Genomic DNA, 17,347 nt, shown 5'->3' on the forward strand with positions numbered 1-17,347 from the left:
GTTTAAAACTGCAGTAATTTTTCACACAACAACTGGAGTTAAATGCTGCAGATCAGGAGACCAAGTCTGTGGAAAGTGGCACGTCCCAATACACAGGCTTGCAGCTTCCTGAAAAGTGACCTGAGACTGACGTCTTTCCCTCCAAGGTAAAACTGCAAGAGGGAAAAGGAAGAAAGGGAGTGGCACTCATCCAGACCAGGAGAAAACAAAAAACACCCCAGTTGCAATATATCAGCATTCTGAGTAATAATACAGGCTCCAAAAATCTGTTCAGCATTTTTAATATCTGGGCGCACCGTTCCCAGAGACAGTGCAAGAGCAACACAGGAGGCACGTTCAAATGCACCAGCAGCCCAAACAAATAATCCAGCAACTAATCTGTAACTCCTGCATGATCCCTTTAAATACCGCTGGTGGCGGGGGATGTGGGGGGTCTTTCATGCCCTTTAAGTTATGTTCAGCTGTGCGAGGTTGAGACAGTGCTTTGGATGGAGTGTGGAGTTCCAAAATAGAAGCAGTCCCTTTAAATCAGTGTCGGACAAATAAGTTACTGCCCCCGGGGTGCAATCGGAAAAACCGAGGCCAGTACCAATCAGAGGTGTGACGTGATGCTCGAGGAAGGGAACAGGCTTATCCTAGCTGCTAGAAAAGTGAAAACTATCCATACTGTAAAAAAGTCTGTCACAAAACTTTTGACTTGAAATACAAAATAGTGAGCTTACCTGAGCGTGTGTCACAGCCTTTGCCCTCTGACCCCTTTATCTCTCCCAGCTGGTCTCCTTTTTTTTGCCCTTTCAGTGTTACGTCCTGGTTTCTTGTGCTTACTGTAGCTTCCAGACTCCTCCTGGCAATACGCTTAGCCGGCCTCTACTTGTGAGTGCTCTGTGACAGATCAGCGCTCTGTATTCTTTCTGCCATCAGTCGTGGTTTCTAAAGGAGAAACATTTAACTCGTTCAATCATCTCTTGCCTGCGTAAAATCCAGGTAGAACCTAAAATGCTGCTGTTTCATCCGCTCCCAGCACTGTGTGTCTTGTCTTTTCCTCAGTTTGGGTGTGAGTGGGTATTGTTGTCTCCAGCCCTCCTTGCTGACACAGACAGGTTTCAGGTACAGAGATGGGCCAACACCATGACCCCTCCCCCGACTCCAGCCCATTAAACAAAAGCAGACATCAGGCCCATTAACTGAGCAGAAATAAATGGTCAGAGAACTAAATCTGGCTTCACAATGGGCCACAAAAAAATCTTAAGAAGGGGGGCAGACAGATCAGAGCAGGAGGGAGTTTACAAATTATAATTTCTTGGCTTTTGGTTAAGATCAAGTGTAACATTCTTAACAAATTACCATGTGATGTCCCCTATCTGGGGGCCAAATATTAAATTTTGCAACACAGAGATGGAATAAGGACTTGCTCCACCATTGCAGGGGCTGCAGGAAAGTTTCACTCTCCCCCCGCCCTCCTTCAGGGGAAACCTCGAAGTAACAGATCGACTATTGAATTCTTAGACCGAGATGCCTTTGAGTAGCTCACAATTATGGAGTCACTCACACCCTCTCTTCTCTCTCCAGCTCCTTCTTTGCTCGTGATCATTAATTAAGCATTTTTTCAATGTCAATTTATATTTTATTTCATAAAATTTACGGATACACACAGTTCAATGTAAAAAGAGAAATGAAATTTCAAGCAATACAGTTCAAACCAATACAACAATAACAACTTGCATTTATATTGGGCCTTTAATGGAGTGAAACTTCCCAAGGTGCTTCACAGGAGCGATTATCAAACAAAATTTGACACTGGGACACATAAGGAGATATTAGGACAGGTAACTAAAAGCTTGGTCAAAGTGGTAGGTTTTAAGGAGTGTTTTAAAGGAGGCGAGAGAGGTAGAGAGGCAGAGAGGTTTAGGGAGGGAATTCCAGAGCTTAGGGCCGAGGCAACTGAAGGCACGGTCACCAATGATGACATTTGGCCGAACGTCTTGTCGCCAGAACTGACCAACAGGGCCCGGGATGTAGCCTGAATGGCAGTGAGAATGGGAGGGGAGAGATTAAGGGAGGAAATGAGGGCAGTGAACTCAGAGGAGAGAGAGCATGATGAGTTGAGATGGACGTTGAAATCATCAAGGATGAGAAGTCGCTCGGTGCAGAGGCTGAGGGAGGAAATCAGTGAAGATATCTCAGTGAGAAACTTTGTGTGGGACTTGGGTGGGCGGTAGAGAATGAGGATTTTAAAGGAGAGGCAATTAAATGCAGATCGTACACACTACGATCCCGTTATTACAATTGAAGTCACAATCCAAATCTTCTAATACATTCTGTACAATACAAGGTGGGGTGGCCTTCCACGGTGCCTTTCCCCGTAGAGCTTTTGCGTAGGTCGCACCTCGCCTCAGTGCGTCCCGCAGCACGTACTCCTGGATCTTGGAATGTGCCACTCGGCAACACTCAATCCTGGACAGCTCCTTCAGCTGGAAGACCAGCAGGTCTCGGGTGGACCAAAGGGCCTTCTTCACCGACATGATGGTCTTCCAGCAGCAGTTGATATCTGCCTCTGTGTGCGTCCCGGGGATCAGCCCGTAGAGCACAGCGTCCTGTGTTATCGGACTGTTTGGGATGAACCGGGACATAGAGAACAGAGAAACATAGAAAATAGGAGCAAGAGTAGGCCATTCAAAATGATCATGGCTGATCGTCTAACTCAGTACCCTGTTCCCGCTTTTTCCCCATCTCCCTTGATCCCTTTAGCATGAAGAAATATATCTATCTCCTTCTTGAATACATCCAATGACTTGGCCTCCACTGCCTTCTGTGGCAGAGAATTCCACAGGTTCACCACACTCTGAGTGAAGAAATTTCTCCTCCTCTCGGTTCTAAATGGCATACCCCGTATCCTGAGACTGTGACCCCTGGTTCTGGACTCCCCAGCCATCGGGAACATCCTCCCTGCACCTAATATTTGGTCCCCAGAGAGGGGACGTATCAGATATTAAACTGATAAGAACAGAAACTACACTTGATCTGAGCCAAAAGGCCGAGAAGCGATAACCGGTAAACTCCCGCTCCTGCTCCATTCTTCCTCGGACTCTCTCTTCTTCTTCAAAATGGTGTTGGGTGACTGAGCTTAGGTGTGAAGAGTGGCCGGCAAACTTTGAGCAACACAATATTTTTTACCAGAACATCTAACCAAGATGAAAAGCCATCTCCGTAACACCCCCCTTCCCTTTGGCTGAGGTAACACGATCACAGCTTTTGCATTTTCGGGTGCTTAATCAACGGGCGCGCAGGATCTCAATGGAGCGCAGAATCGGTCCTGCAGCTGCCAAGTAAAGTCTGGGGTTTGCTAAGGCTGGTTCCCGGCAATAAGTCGTAGGAGACAGGCAGGGTGGCATGGGAATAGACTGCAGCAGGCGTGGCGGGCAGGGCGGGGTGCATGTGCCCAACACCACCAACCCCCATCCACCCACCCATCCTTTTCCAATGGAGGCGCCCGTGCCTGCAGTCGCACGGAAATCCAACAGGGGGCAACCTCCAGCTTAGCTGTCGAGCGGGAAACGTGGTGAGGCCTCACCCTGAAATATAGGCCAAGTCCCCATGGACAGATACGGGAAGAAAAACACAATGGTGGCTGCTTACCTTGCTGAGCAGGAGTGAAAGTGGCGTCAGCGGCGTTGGCAACATGGCGCACCGGCCGGGCGAGAAACAACACGTAGCGAGCATCAACCTCCGAAGGAAAGGAGAGCATGGTCAAGCAGCTGTAAAAAGTTTTCCTTCTTTTATAACAATATTGACTACAGTAATAACATATGGTCCAAAAAAGAAACAAAATCTGTTTTTTGTTTTTCGAATCTCCCCGAGGGGAGCTGCACCGATCCTGGAAGCACTGCGATACCAGGTCGATGCGCGGAGTGGACGGAGCAAGCTCTCGTTCCATCTCCCTGTTCCAAAAATCAATTTAATATATGGTCCCCAGATAGGGGACGTATCAGATATTAAACTGATAAGAACAGATTTTTTTTTTTCCAAAAAATATACTTTATTCATACAATTTGCAGCAGTACATACAAAACAGTTGTCATATCACTTTCCAAACGTACACAATACAGATTATACAATTTGCAGGTTACGTGAAGTACAGCTCAATGAACACATTGGACATAATTACAGTTCATGACACTCCAGGGTGTCTCATTGCATCATACTCAACACGGATTATTGCTTACAGATTCATTTCTGGTCCATTTCAGATTCATTACAGGTACATTACAGCAATTTGAATTTTACATTCTGCCCGAGGGGGTTTTTCCCTGATTGCAGCCCCTCGGTTTACAATGGCGGGAAGGCTCTAAACGGTTGCCTTTCCCTACAGGGCCTTTGCGGCGGCCGCACCCATCCTCAGTGCGTCCCTCAGCACGTAGTCCTGGACCTTGGAATGTGCCAGTCTGCAACACTCGGTCGAGGACAGCTCCTTGTGCTGGAAGACCAGCAAGTTTCGGGCAGACCAAAGGGCGTCTTTCACCGAGTTGATGGTCTTCCAGCAGCAGCCGATGTCCGTCCCAGTGTGCGTCCCCGGGAACAGCCCGTAGAGCACAGAAACCTGTGTTACGGAACTGCTCGGGACGAACCTGGACAGATACCACTGCATCTCTCTCCAGACCTTCTTTGCAAAGGCACATTCCATAAGGAGATGGGTGACGGTCTCGTCTCCACCGCAGCCTCCTCTGGGACAGCGCGCGGTGGCGCTGAGAGTCCGGGAGTGCATGAAGGATCTGATGGGAAGGGCCCTTCTCACCACCAGCCAAGCTCGGTCTTGGTGCTTGTTTGAAAGCTCTGGCGATGAGGCGTTCTGCCAAATGACATTGACAGTCTGCTCGGGGAACCAACCGACAGGATCCACCATCTCCTTTTCCCGCAGGGTCTCGAGGACGTTACGTGCGGACCACTTGCTGATCGCCTTGTGGTCAAAGGTGTTTTCCTGCACAAACCTTTCCACGCAGGACAGGTGGGGCGGAACGGTCCAACTGGACGGAGCGTTCCGTGGCAGCGTGGCCAGGCCCATCCTTCTCAACACCGGGGACAGGTAGAACCTCAGCACGTAGTGACACTTTGTGTTTGCGTACTGAGGGTCTATGCACAGCTTGATGCAGCCGCACACAAAGGTGGCCATCAGGATGAGGGCCACGTTGGGCACGCCTTTCCCCCTTTCTCTGGAGATTTGTACATCGTGACCCTGCGGACACGGTCCATTTTTGATCTCCAGACAAAGTGGAAGATGGCTCGGGTGACTGTCGCGGCGCAGGAGCGAGGTATGGGCCAGACATGCGCCACGTACAGCAACACCGAGAGCACCTCGCACCTGATGACCAGGTTCTTGCCCACGATCGAGAGGGATCGTTGATCCCACAGTCCCAGTTTCTGCTTAACCTTGGAGATACGCTCCTCCCAGTTTTTGGTGCACACCCCGGCCCCCACCGAACCAGACCCCCAGCACCTTCAGGTAATCCGACCTGACGGTGAAGGGGACAAAGGATCGGTCGGTCCAGTTCCCAAAGAACATGGCCTCGCTCTTGCTACGATTTACCCTGGCCCCCGAGGCCAGTTCGAAACGGTCGCAGATGCTCATCAATCTGCGGACCGACAGCTGATCCGAGCAAAAGACGGCGACGTCATCCATGTACAGGGAGGCCTTGACCTGAGTGCCTCCGCTGCCTGGGATCGTCACCCCTCTTATGCCCGCATCCCTCCTGATGGACTCGGCAAAGGGTTCGATGCAACACACGAACAAGACGGAGGAGAGAGGACAGCCCTGCCTGACTCCAGATTTGATCGGAAAGCTTTCTGATTCCCACCCGTTGATTGAAACTGCGCTACTGATGTTTGTGTAGAGCAGTTGGATCCAATTTCGGATTCCCTCCCCAAACCCCATTTTGGAGAGCACGTCCATCATGTACGTGTGGGATATTCTGTCAAAGGCCTTCTCCTGGTCCAGGCTGATCAGGCAGGTGTTCACCCCCCTGTCCTGTACGTAGGCAATCGTATCCCTGAGTAGCGCCAGGCTATCAGAGATCTTCCTGCCGGGTACGGCGCAGGTCTGATCGGGGTGGATCACCACCTCCAGGGCTGACTTGACCCGATTGGCGATGACCTTGGACAGAATTTTGTAGTCCACGTTAAGTAGTGAGATGGGTCGCCAATTTTTGATTTCTTCCCTCTCCCCCTTCTGTTTGTAGATGAGGGTGATGATGCCTTTCCTCATGGAGTCTGACATGCTGCCTGCCAGAAGCATACCCCCGTACACTTCCAGCAGGTCTGGGCCTATCCAGTCCCACAGAGCCGAGTACAACTCCATCGGTAAGCCGTCGCTTCCGGGAGTCTTACTCTTCTCGAAGGATCGGACGGCCTTTGTCAGTTCGTCCAGAGTTAGCGGGTGATCCAGACTCTCCCGCTTGCTGTCGTCTAGAACCTCCGTGATAGACGACAAGAAGGAGTGGGAGGCCGCGCTGTCTGTGGGCTTCGCGTCGTACAGTCCGGCATAAAAGGATTTGCAGATCCTCAGTATGTCGGGCTGCGAGGACGTGACCGAGCCGTTCTCTTCCTTCAGGCTGCTGATCACAGAGCTCTCTCTGTGCACCTTTTGGAAGAAGAAGCGCGAGCAAGTCTCGTCCTGCTCCACGGAGCGGACTCTGGACCGGAAGATGATCTTGGAGGCCTCGGAGGCAAAGAGCGAGGCTTGCTGGTCCTTCACCTCTCTGAGTTCCTCCCCGACATCGATCCCCATCGACTGCAGCAGGAGAAGATTCTGCATGCTTTTCTGGAGTCGGGACGTTTCCCTCTGCCTCTCTCTCGCCTTCTGAACACCTTTGAGGATGAAGAACCTCTTGATGTTCGCCTTGATGGCTTCCCACCAGTGCACTGGGGAATCAAAGAGGGGCTTTACGGTTCTCCAACCTTTGTAATCCCTCGTCAGTTCCTCAATGTTTCCCGGGGTCAACAGTTTCACGTTCAGCTTCCATGTCCCCCTGCCCACTCTCTGATCGTCCTGTAGGTGACAGTCGGCCAGGAGGAGGCAGTGGTCAGAGAAGAACACCGGTGTGACCTTGGTGGATCTGACCTTGAGCTTCGGGGACACAAACAGGAAGTCTATCCTGGAACGGACGGACCCGTCTGGTCTGGACCAGGTGTATTGACGCGCCGCTCCGTCTGCAGGGTTGCTGAAGACGTCGCACAGCTTGGCGTCTTTCACCGCTTCCATCAGGAGTTTGGACGTGGCGTCCAGTTTGCTGTCGGCTCTGCCGGATCGTCCAGCCGCATCGATGATGCAGTTGAAGTCACCGCCGAGAATGACCGGCTTGGACGTCGCCAGCAGCAGTGGGAGCTGCTGGAAGACGGCCAGCCGCTCGTCCTTCAGAGCCGGGGCGTACACGTTGATCAGCCGGAGCGGAGCGTTTTTGTACTTTACGTCTGCTACGAGGAGACGGCCCCCCACCACCTCCTTTACTTCGGTGATGGTGAAGTTGCCCCCCCGCAGCAGAATCCCCAGGCCGGAGGCACGGTTATCGTTGCCTCCCGACCAGATAGACGGCCCGTGGGCCCAGCGCTGCGACCATTGCCTGTAATTGCTGAGATGCGGCAGGCCGCACTCCTGTAAGAACAGCAGGTCGCTCTTGACCTTGGCCAGGTAGTCCAAGGTCGACACACATCGCGTAGTGCTTTTAACGCTACGCACGTTAATGGATGCGACTTTCAGACCCATTTTAACAACTGTTTAAAGTCTCACCCGTCAGTCCGTTTGCTGTTTCCAGCTCTTGGCCGTGTTTCTGCATATAGGTGATCTGTGTAAAGTGTTCCACGATCCCTGAGCTGAGGTACGAGTTCTGTTCTGCCTCAGAGAGGGGGTCGTCGTTCCGCCGGGGTGACATCGGCGGCCTGGTGTCGGGTGAAGAGTCCGTGCGATCCTCGATCGGTTGGGGCTCCTCGTTGTCGCTTCTCCCGGTTTCCCGGAGCTGGTCTTCGCTCTCTGCGGTGCTGCTCCCGGTGTCTCGGAGCTGGTGTGCGCTGGGCACTACGATGCTGCCGGCTTCCCGGAGCTGGAGGGCACTGGAGGCGTTGTCGCTCCCAGTGTTCTCGAGATGGGGGCTGCCGATCGCGTCGGGGTCACCTTGGGTATTTTGCCGCTTTGGGTGGGACGGCTGACCACTTCGCTCCTGTCGTCCCTCCTCGTCAGACTCGGGGTAGTCGTTGCAGTCCGACTGCGACTCGAGTGCTCTTTTGGCCCCTGGTGTAGTGTCGGCAGGGGCTTGTTTCCTTTTCTCTGGCTTCTTCTTTTTGGTTTTATTGACCACCAGCTGCCATCCTCCCTCTGCTGCCTCCTCGTCCATGGACTCTGTCGTCTGTTGGGGAGGCTCGGAGCTGGGTGTCGGGGTCTGGCAGTTTTCGGCTTGACCCTTTCCTTGTTCATTGTTTTCCTGGGCTAGGGGCTTCTTGGAGGAGGTCGCGGCCGGGCGCTGACTCTTGGCCTTCTTTGGGGCATCCTTGCTTGTTTCCCCCTCCTCCTCCGCTGTGTTGTTCTTGGCCGCCTGGGCGTAGCTGAGGTTGCGTTCGGGGCAGACCCTGTAGAGATGGCCTTCCAGCCCGCACAGGTTGCAGCGCTTGCTCTCCTTGCAGTCCTTAGTCTGGTGTCCTTCCTGCTTGCAGTTCTTGCAGATGGTTGCAGTGCAGGTGTTCGCCAAATGGCCGGATTTGCCGCAGGTGCGACAGACTCTGGGCTGCCCCACGTACGTGATGTATCCTCGACTTCCTCCGATGGCGAAGCTGGAGGGAGGGTGGACGATGTTGCCGTGGGCGTCCAGTCTCAACGTTGCCGTGACTTCCCTCTTGCTGGTCCAGATCCCAAACTGGTCGGTGACGTCGACGCTGTTCTGCGCCCCGTCGACGTATCTGGCGAGGAACGTCAGCACATCGGCGACCGGGACGTGTGGGTTGTACATGTGTACAATGAGCTTGCGATTCCTCTGCGTTGGGAGGGTGAAAAGCGGCTCGGCAGCGAGCATGGCCAGCAGTCCGACGCTCCCCTTCTCCTTGAAGACTTGAAGAAGCTTCTGGCATCCAGCGACGGTCTTGAAGGTGACGTCAAAATGTCCGCTTCGAGGGAAATCCTGGAGGCAGAAGATGTCCGTCGCTTTGAATCCACAGCAGTCGAGCAGAACGCGTTTGACGAAAAGCTCCCGATCCACCGGCGAAACACATTCGACTGTCGTTACCGTCACCCTGACGGTGTTTGGCACACCATGGCCGACTGCCCGGGTGCCCTTCCCTGCCATTGCAGTGTTGATGTGGTCCTTATGCAAATTTAGGGGCGGAGCCAGCACACAAACGACCAATCACAGCAAAGTCCGCACTTTGCGAGCGCACGAGGTCGCGGCCAGCGTTCCAGTCCGCTCAGATCCAAATAAGCCCGAAAAGGAACACACTTGATCTTAGCCAAAAGGCCGAGAAGCGATTACCGGTAAACTCCCGCTCCTGCTCCATTCTTCCTCGGACTCTCTCTTCTTCTTCAAAATGGTGTTGGGTGACTGAGCTTAGGTGTGAAGAGTGGCCGGCAAACTTTGAGCAAGAGAACATTTTTTGCCAGGACATCTAACCAAGATGAAAAGCCATCTGCGTAACACCCCCCTTCCCTTTGGCTGAGGTAACACGATCACAGCTTTTGCATTTTCGGGTGCTTAATCAACGGGCGCGCAGGATCTCAATGGAGCGCAGAATCGGTCCTGCAGCTGCCAAGTGAAGTCTGGGGTTTGCTAAGGCTGGTTCCCGGCAATAAGTCATAGGAGACAGGCAGGGTGGCATGGGAATAGACTGCAGCAGGCGTGGCGGGCAGGGCGGGGTGCATGTGCCCAACACCACCAACCCCCATCCACCCACCCATCCTTTTCCAATAGAGGCGCCCGTGCCTGCAGTCGCACGGAAATCCAACAGGGGGCAACCTCCAGCTTAGCTGTCGAGCGGGAAACGTGGTGAGGCCTCACCCTGAAATATAGGCCAAGTCCCCATGGACAGATACGGGAAGAAAAACACAATGGTGGCTGCTTACCTTGCTGGGCAGGAGTGAAAGTGGCGTCAGCGGCGTTGGCAACATGGCGCACCGGCCGGGCGAGAAACAACGCGTAGCGAGCAACAACCTACGAAGGAAAGGAGAGCATGGTCAAGCAGCTGTAAAAAGTTTTCCTTCTTTTATAACAATATTGACTACAGTAATAACATATGGTCCAAAAAAGAAACAAAATCTGTTTTTGTTTTTCGAATCTCCCCGAAGGGAGCTGCACCGATCCTGGAAGCACTGCTGTACCAGGTCGATGCGCGGAGTGGACGGAGCAAGCTCTTGTTCCATCTCTCTGTTCCAAAAATCAATTTATCATTCGGTCCCGAAGCCGAGAAGCGATAACCTCCTGAAGAGACGTTTCCCATTTCACTGACTGTGAAAAGACTGACTGTCAAAGTGGAAATGGCAGCTCAAGCCCTCTGCTGGTGACACTGCTGCTACTGTAGGGAGCCATGTGTTCAGCCTCATGTATCTGTTTCCAGGGGATTGATGGCAATGCCCCTGGTGGTCCAGTGGTTAGAATGTAACATTTATAAATCCTTGTTGAGACCCGGGTTCGAATCCGGGTCAGGGGATGATTTTCTGGTGCAGATTAATTGGCACCATCAAGAAAATCTCTCATCCTGAGTGCAATGCTCCACCCAAACCAGTCCCTTTTACTCACCTGAACACTCAGTTGGGAGCACAGTTTAATCTCACAGCTTTCAATGTGGCCATTCACAGTGCACTCTCTCCAAACACACACACTGTCTGCTTGCTTTTTTAAAGTCAGCAACGTGAAGTTATTTCGCCTCTCACTTGTGGCAGTTTAAACGTTGCCAACCGTTAACGTTGTGTCTCTCGCGCTCTCTGTTTCGGGAAATGTCTGATTTGGAAACAATTAATTCTGGAACTGCAATTTTAAAACTGCAGTAATTTTTCACACAACAACTGGAGTTAAATGCTTCAGGTCAGGAGACCAAGTCTGTGGAAAGTGGCATGTCCCAATACACAGGCTTGCAGCTTCCTGAAAAGTGACCTGAGACTGACGTCTTTCCCTCCAAGGTAAAACTGCAAGAGGGAAAAGGAAGAAAGGGAGTGGCACTCATCCAGACCAGGAGAAAACAAACAACACCCCAGTTGCAATATATCAGCATTCTGAGTAATAATCCAGGCTCCAAAAATCTGTTCAGCATTTTTAATATCTGGGCGCACCGTTCCCAGAGACAGTGCAAGAGCAACACAGGAGGCACGTTCAAATGCACCAGCAGCCCAAACAAATAATCCAGCAACTAATCTGTAACTCCTGCATGATCCCTTTAAATACCGCTGGTGGCGGGGGATGTGGGGGGTCTTTCATGCCCTTTAAGTTATGTTCAGCTGTGCGAGGTTGAGACAGTGCTTTGGATGGAGTGTGGAGTTCCAAAATAGAAGCAGTCCCTTTAAATCAGTGTCGTACAAATGAGTTACTGCCCCCGGGGTGCAATCGGAAAAACCGAGGCCAGTACCAATCAGAGGTGTGACGTGACGCTCTACGAAGGGAACAGGCTTATCCTAGCTGCTAGAAAAGTGAAAACTATCCATACTGTAAAAAAGTCTGTCACAAAACTTTTGACTTGAAATACAAAATAGCGAGCTTACCTGAGCGTGTGTCACAGCCTTTGCCCTCTGACCCCTTTATCTCTCCCAGCTGGTCTCCTTTTTTTTGCCCTTTCAGTGTTACGTCCTGGTTTCTTGTGCTTACTGTAGCTTCCAGACTCCTCCTGGCAATACGCTTGGCCGGCCTCTACTTGTGAGTGCTCTGTGACAGATCAGTGCTCTGTATTCTTTCTGCCATCAGTCGTGGTTTCTAAAGGAGAAACATTTAACTCGTTCAATCATCTCTTGCCTGCGTAAAATCCAGGTAGAACCTAAAATGCTGCTGTTTCATCCGCTCCCAGCACTGTGTGTCTTGTCTTTTCCTCAGTTTGGGTGTGAGTGGGTATTGTTGTCTCCAGCCCTCCTGCTGACACAGACAGGTTTCAGGTACAGAGATGGGCCAACACCATGACCCCTCCCCCGACTCCAGCCCATTAAACAAAAGCAGACATCAGGCCCATTAACCGAGCAGAAATAAATGGTCAGAGAACTAAATCTGGCTTCACAATGGGCCACAAAAAAATCTTAAGGGGGGCAGACAGATCAGAGCAGGAGGGAGTTTACAAATTATAATTTCTTGGCTTTTGGTTAAGATCAAGTGTAACATTCTTAACAAATTACCATGTGATGTCCCCTATCTGGGGGCCAAATATTAAATTTTGCAACAGAGAGATGGAATAAGGACTTGCTCCACCATTGCAGGGGCTGCAGGAAAGTTTCACTCTCCCCCCGCCCTCCTTCAGGGGAAACCTCGAAGTAACAGATCGACTATTGAATTCTTAGACCGAGATGCCTTTGAGTAGCTCACAATTATGGAGTCACTCACACCCTCTCTTCTCTCTCCAGCTCCTTCTTTGCTCGTGATCAATAATTAAGCATTTTTTCAATGTCAATTTATATTTTATTTCATAAAATTTACGGATACACACAGTTCAATGTAAAAAGAGAAATGAAATTTCAAGCAATACAGTTCAAACCAATACAACAATAACAACTTGCATTTATATAGGGCCTTTAATGGAGTGAAACTTCCCAAGGTGCTTCACAGGAGCGATTATCAAACAAAATTTGACACCAAGGCACAGAAGGAAGTATATGGACAGGTGACCAAAAGCTTGGTCAAAGTGGTAGGTTTTAAGGAGTGTTTTAAAGGAGGCGAGAGAGGTAGAGAGGCAGAGAGGTTTAGGGAGGGAATTCCAGAGCTTAGGGCCGAGGCAACTGAAGGCACGGTCACCAATGATGACATTTGGCCGAACGTCTTGTCGCCAGAACTGACCAACAGGGCCCGGGATGTAGCCTGAATGGCAGTGAGAATGGGAGGGGAGAGATTAAGGGAGGAAATGAGGGCAGTGAACTCAGAGGAGAGAGAGCATGATGAGTTGAGATGGACGTTGAAATCATCAAGGATGAGAAGTCGCTCGGTGCAGAGGCTGAGGGAGGAAATCAGTGAAGATATCTCAGTGAGAAACTTTGTGTGGGACTTGGGTGGGCGGTAGAGAATGAGGATTTTAAAGGAGAGGCAATTAAATGCAGATCGTACACACTACGATCCCGTTATTACAATTGAAGTCACAATCCAAATCTTCTAATACATTCTGTACAATACAAGGTGGGGTGGCCTTCCACGGTGCCTTTCCCCGTAGAGCTTTTGCGTAGGTCGCACCTCGCCTCAGTGCGTCCCGCAGCACGTACTCCTGGATCTTGGAATGTGCCACTCGGCAACACTCAATCCTGGACAGCTCCTTCAGCTGGAAGACCAGCAGGTTTCGGGTGGACCAAAGGGCCTTCTTCACCGACATGATGGTCTTCCAGCAGCAGTTGATATCTGCCTCTGTGTGCGTCCCGGGGAACAGCCCGTAGAGCACAGCGTCCTGTGTTATCGGACTGTTTGGGATGAACCGGGACATAGAGAACAGAGAAACATAGAAAATAGGAGCAAGAGTAGGCCATTCAAAATGATCATGGCTGATCGTCTAACTCAGTACCCTGTTCCCGCTTTTTCCCCATATCCCTTGATCCCTTTAGCATGAAAAAATTTATCTATCTCCTTCTTGAATACATCCAATGACTTGGCCTCCACTGCCTTCTGTGGCAGAGAATTCCACAGGTTCACCACCCTCTGAGTGAAGAAATTTCTCCTCCTCTCGGTTCTAAATGGCATACCCCGTATCCTGAGACTGTGACCCCTGGTTCTGGACTCCCCAGCCATCGGGAACATCCTCCCTGCACCTAATATTTGGTCCCCAGAGAGGGGACGTATCAGATATTAAACTGATAAGAACAGAAACTACACTTGATCTGAGCCAAAAGGCCGAGAAGCGATAACCGGTAAACTCCCACTCCTGCTCCATTCTTCCTCGGACTCTCTCTACTTCTTCAAAATGGTGTTGGGTGACTGAGCTTAGGTGTGAAGAGTGGCCGGCAGACTTTGAGCAAGAGAACATTTTTTGCCAGGACATCTAACCAAGATGAAAAGCCATCTCCGTAACACCCCCCTTCCCTTTGGCTGAGGTAACACGATCACAGCTTTTGCATTTTCGGGTGCTTAATCAACGGGCGCGCAGGATCTCAATGGAGCGCAGAATCGGTCCTGCAGCTGCCAAGTAAAGTCTGGGGTTTGCTAAGGCTGGTTCCCGGCAATAAGTCGTAGGAGACAGGCAGGGTGGCATGGGAATAGACTGCAGCAGGCGTGGAGGGCAGGGCGGGGTGCATGTGCCCAACACCACCAACCCCCATCCACCCACCCATCCTTTTCCAATAGAGGCGCCCGTGCCTGCAGTCGCACGGAAATCCAACAGGGGGCAACCTCCAGCTTAGCTGTCGAGCGGGAAACGTGGTGAGGCCTCACCCTGAAATATAGGCCAAGTCCCCATGGACAGATACGGGAAGAAAAACACAATGGTGGCTGCTTACCTTGCTGAGCAGGAGTGAAAGTGGCGTCAGCGGCGTTGGCAACATGGCGCACCGGCCGGGCGAGGAACAACGCGTAGCGAGCATCAACCTACGAAGGAAAGGAGAGCATGGTCAAGCAGCTGTAAAAAGTTTTCCTTCTTTTATAACAATATTGACCACAGTAATAACATATGGTCCAAAAAAGAAACAAAATCTGTTTTTGTTTTTCGAATCTCCCCGAAGGGAGCTGCACCGATCCTGGAAGCACTGCTATACCAGGTCGATGCGCGGAGTGGACGGAGCAAGCTCTCGGTCCATCTCTCTGTTCCAAAAATCAATTTATCATTCGGTCCCGAAGCCGAGAAGCGATAACCTCCTGAATAGACGTTTGCCATTTGATTGACTGTGAAAAGACTGACTGTCAAAGTGGAAATGGCAACTCAAGCCCTCTGCTGGTGACACTGCTGCTACTGTAGGGAGCCATGTGTTCAGCCTCATGTATCTGTTTCCAGGGGATTGATTGCAATGCCCCTGGTGGTCCAGTGGTTAGGATGTTACATTTATAAATTCTTGTTGAGACCCGGGTTCAAATCCCGGTCAGGGGATGATTTTCTGGTGCAGATGAATTGGCACCATCAAGAAAATCTCTCATCCTGAGCGCAATGCTCCACCCAAACCAGTGCCTTTTACTCACCTGAACACTCAGTTGGGAGCACAGTTTAATCTCACAGCTTTCAATGTGGCCATTCACAGTGCACTCTCTCCAAACACACACACTGTCTGCTTGCTTTTTTAAAGTCAGCAACGTGAAGTTATTTTGCCTCTCACTTGTGGCAGTTTAAACGTTGCCAACCGTTAACATTGTGTCTCTCGCACTCTCTGTTTCAGGAAATGTCTGATTTGGAAACAATTAATTCTGGAACTGCAATTTTAAAACTGCAGTAATTTTTCACACAACAACTGGAGTTAAATGCTTCAGGTCAGGAGACCAAGTCTGTGGAAAGTGGCATGTCCCAATACACAGGCTTGCAGCTTCCTGAAAAGTGACCTGAGACTGACGTCTTTCCCTCCAAGGTAAAACTGCAAGAGGGAAAAGGAAGAAAGGGAGTGGCACTCATCCAGACCAGGAGAAAACAAACAACACCCCAGTTGCAATATATCAGCATTCTGAGTAATAATCCAGGCTCCAAAAATCTGTTCAGCATTTTTAATATCTGGGCGCACCGTTCCCAGAGACAGTGCAAGAGCAACACAGGAGGCACGTTCAAATGCACCAGCAGCCCAAACAAATAATCCAGCAACTAATCTGTAACTCCTGCATGATCCCTTTAAATACCGCTGGTGGCGGGGGATGTGGGGGGTCTTTCATGCCCTTTAAGTTATGTTCAGCTGTGCGAGGTTGAGACAGTGCTTTGGATGGAGTGTGGAGTTCCAAAATAGAAGCAGTCCCTTTAAATCAGTGTCGTACAAATGAGTTACTGCCCCCGGGGTGCAATCGGAAAAACCGAGGCCAGTACCAATCAGAGGTGTGACGTGATGCTCGAGGAAGGGAACAGGCTTATCCTAGCTGCTAGAAAAGTGAAAACTATCCATACTGTAAAAAAGTCTGTCACAAAACTTTTGACTTGAAATACAAAATAGTGAGCTTACCTGAGCGTGTGTCACAGCCTTTGCCCTCTGACCCCTTTATCTCTCCCAGCTGGTCTCCTTTTTTTTGCCCTTTCAGTGTTACGTCCTGGTTTCTTGTGCTTACTGTAGCTTCCAGACTCCTCCTGGCAATACGCTTGGCCGGCCTCTACTTGTGAGTGCTCTGTGACAGATCAGTGCTCTGTATTCTTTCTGCCATCAGTCGTGGTTTCTCAAGGAGAAACATTTAACTCGTTCAATCATCTCTTGCCTGCGTAAAATCCAGGTAGAACCTAAAATGCTGCTGTTTCATCCGCTCCCAGCACTGTGTGTCTTGTCTTTTCCTCAGTTTGGGTGTGAGTGGGTATTGTTGTCTCCAGCCCTCCTGCTGACACAGACAGGTTTCAGGTACAGAGATGGGCCAACACCATGACCCCTCCCCCGACTCCAGCCCATTAAACAAAAGCAGACATCAGGCCCATTAACTGAGCAGAAATAAATGGTCAGAGAACTAAATCTGGCTTCACAATGGGCCACAAAAAAATCTTAAGGGGGGCAGACAGATCAGAGCAGGAGGGAGTTTACAAATTATAATTTCTTGGCTTTTGGTTAAGATCAAGTGTAACATTCTTAACAAATTACCATGTGATGTCCCCTATCTGGGGGCCAAATATTAAATTTTGCAACACAGAGATGGAATAAGGACTTGCTCCACCATTGCAGGGGCTGCAGGAAAGTTTCACTCTCCCCCCGCCCTCCTTCAGGGGAAACCTCGAAGTAACAGATCGACTATTGAATTCTTAGACCGAGATGCCTTTGAGTAGCTCACAATTATGGAGTCACTCACACCCTCTCTTCTCTCTCCAGCTACTTCTTTGCCCGTGATCATTAATTAAGCATTTTTTCAATGTCTATTTATATTTTATTTCATAAAATTTACGGATACACACAGTTCAATGTAAAAAGAGAAATGAAATTTCAAGCAATACAGTTCAAACCAATACAACAATAACAACTTGCATTTATATTGGGCCTTTAATGGAGTGAAACTTCCCAAGGTGCTTCACAGGAGCGATTATCAAACAAAATTTGACACTGGGACACATAAGGAGA

At 50.4% G+C, this 17,347-nt stretch overlaps 1 non-coding gene and 8 pseudogenes across 1 annotated transcript; 4 read left to right on the top strand and 5 right to left on the bottom strand.

Moving 5' to 3' along the window:
• Positions 1-1,292: 1,292 nt before the first annotated feature.
• Positions 1,293-1,465, top strand: LOC137330576 (U2 spliceosomal RNA; annotated as a pseudogene).
• Positions 1,466-2,934: 1,469 nt separating this feature from the next.
• LOC137328929 (U2 spliceosomal RNA) lies at positions 2,935-3,046 on the bottom strand (annotated as a pseudogene).
• An 812-nt stretch (positions 3,047-3,858) lies between these two features.
• LOC137328311 (U2 spliceosomal RNA) lies at positions 3,859-4,033 on the bottom strand (annotated as a pseudogene).
• Positions 4,034-10,311: 6,278 nt separating this feature from the next.
• Positions 10,312-10,439, bottom strand: LOC137330613 (U2 spliceosomal RNA; annotated as a pseudogene).
• Positions 10,440-12,285: 1,846 nt separating this feature from the next.
• On the top strand, positions 12,286-12,458 carry LOC137330544 (U2 spliceosomal RNA; annotated as a pseudogene).
• A 1,469-nt stretch (positions 12,459-13,927) lies between these two features.
• Positions 13,928-14,039, bottom strand: LOC137328930 (U2 spliceosomal RNA; annotated as a pseudogene).
• Positions 14,040-14,850: 811 nt separating this feature from the next.
• Positions 14,851-14,978, bottom strand: LOC137330557 (U2 spliceosomal RNA; annotated as a pseudogene).
• Positions 14,979-15,136: 158 nt separating this feature from the next.
• On the top strand, positions 15,137-15,213 carry trnai-uau (transfer RNA isoleucine (anticodon UAU)). The gene is given in 2 exon segments: positions 15,137-15,173; positions 15,179-15,213. It is a non-coding gene; the product is annotated as a tRNA-Ile (tRNA).
• Positions 15,214-16,824: 1,611 nt separating this feature from the next.
• Positions 16,825-16,997, top strand: LOC137330577 (U2 spliceosomal RNA; annotated as a pseudogene).
• The last annotated feature ends 350 nt before the right edge of the window (positions 16,998-17,347 follow it).

Source organism: Heptranchias perlo, chromosome 12, assembly GCF_035084215.1.
Source record: "Heptranchias perlo isolate sHepPer1 chromosome 12, sHepPer1.hap1, whole genome shotgun sequence".
Taxonomy (NCBI): Eukaryota; Metazoa; Chordata; class Chondrichthyes; order Hexanchiformes; family Hexanchidae; genus Heptranchias; species Heptranchias perlo.